Source organism: Gavialis gangeticus, unplaced genomic scaffold (assembly GCF_001723915.1).
Source record: "Gavialis gangeticus isolate Ggan-Ray unplaced genomic scaffold, GavGan_comp1, whole genome shotgun sequence".
In the NCBI taxonomy this organism is placed as follows: domain Eukaryota; kingdom Metazoa; phylum Chordata; order Crocodylia; family Gavialidae; genus Gavialis; species Gavialis gangeticus.
Window position 1 is genome coordinate 43,712,780 of NW_017728994.1, and position 2,114 is coordinate 43,714,893.

Below are 2,114 nucleotides of genomic sequence, written 5' to 3' on the forward strand. Positions count from 1 at the left end.
CTTCTGGTAGAGCAGGTGGAGAGGCAGGGATGAAAGAGGGCTGGGGATGGAAGGGGGCTCTAAATATTGTTGATACAAAGATGAGTTTCTCCAATATAGCATTTGTTGGTGAGTCCTACCAGCTTTCACTGAGTCCTACTGCCCTTGCCTTCTGTCATCTTTGACGGGCAGCCAGGAGCAGATAAATATACATTTTCTAGATTTTTTAGGGGCCCCAAGGGCTGGATAGAATGGCCTGGCAGGCCGTATTCAGCCCACAGGCCATATTTTGCTTACCTCTGTTCTAGTCCAACTTCCCCAGTATGGCCTCAACCTTTCATCAGCTATGCCAAATTAATATACTTAGGAGGCACCTTTCAGAAGACCAGAGTTTGGCCTTTGGCACCTTTCTCCATTCTGTTCATTTTGCTGCTTGTCCTCATGCTTTACTTAACCTGAGCAGGACTCCTCTCTTCTCCATGCACTCATCCTTCCCTCCTTAACAGGCTGCCCTTTGAAGCACATACCACTTGAGGTCCTAATTTTTGCCTGTACTGTAGCAAAACCCCCCATTTTTTCCTTTAATTTTATTTTAAAATGCATTCCCTTCCCCAACCATTTCTGACTTTCTGCCCTCTCTACCCCTTATAAGCGATTACAAGTCGTAGTAGGTAAGCTAAGTTCTTGTATGCTATTATAATAAGCCCCTTCTTATATTGTAAATAATGTTCTGTTACGTTTGTATTGATTTTACTGTTTTATATTGTATTCCTATCATTTTGCATTGATTTTTATTGTTTCAAATTAATATTGTATGGTTTAGGCCTGCGTCTGTAAAGTAACGTCAAGTAATGTCAAGTTTCCATTTTGTATGTCAAGCCTCCATCTTGTGTCCCCTTCCCTACACAATATGTTGCAACTGTGACTCACACCTACCCCTCCTATGTAAATTGGTTCCTGAATGAATGGGGATGAATGAGGGTGCTTGAGATACAATGGTAGCAGGCTTCTATTGAATAATCAACTCAACAACTGGACCATCAGCTCAACATCCAAACTATTGCCTTCCATTGACTCACCCAGGAACCAGGGACCCAGCATTTGAAAGACAAAGACCCTACAAAGATCAGCCAACCCACTACTGCAACACAGACACCTGGAACTGCATGTCTTTGCCTGGAATACATATGTTCAGTACACTAGGACTGTCCTTGCCTGGACATGTCCCTCCCATAGGAGACACAGGTATCCCACTCTTATAAAAGGGGTAGTAGAGGGTGACCTCCTTGGGACGCCATCTTCATCTGGACCAGCACTACACCAAACACCTATCCAACCAGAGGCCCTGCTGGTGACCCCCCTCTGGACAACACCTTGCTGGAGAAGACCCCGACTGGTCATCAAGGATCAACTCACAGCCCAGGATAGGTAGCTATCACCCACCTTCCTTCCCCAAGCAAAGGACCTGGACTCTGTCCCTACACACCTTGACTTCAATCCCTCCATCAAGCCTTTTTCTCTCCTGCTATGTATGTATGTACGTACGTACGTGTGTGTGTGTCTGTAGGGGAACCAATACCTTTGTGGGGCTGTGTAGTGTGTTGTCTGTTTAAAAAACCTGTTATTTTGAAACCCCAAGTCGAGTTTTTGTCTTACTGACCTCTTGACCCTCCTCCTTGATTTCCCAGCTATCTCCCAGCTTTCTGCCCCTCAGTTTCCTGGCTGTTGCCTCCTTGCCACCAAACTTTTTTCCTTGTTTCAACCCTGGCACCAGGTGACCCCAAGTAACCCCGGGGCACATTAACCTCAAGTAACCCCAGCTCCCTTCCAGTATGCTGGATCTAATCCTGGTCCTGGCAACTTTCACGCTCTTAGTTTCCCCTCTCTCATCTTAACCCCCATCCATGTCCCTTCTTCCCCTCCTTCTGGAAATCACTGACCTTTCACTCCCCCTCCCATAGTTACCAAGCACCCTAGGTATCCCAAGTACCCTAAGCACACACATACACATCACCCAAGTTAGGAACTCACCTGTGCGTATGTGTAGGTGTGTAGTGTATGATATATATCATCGTATGTGAATTGGTGATCGGTGTATGTGTATTGGGGTGTGTGCATATTGACAGCTGATTTTG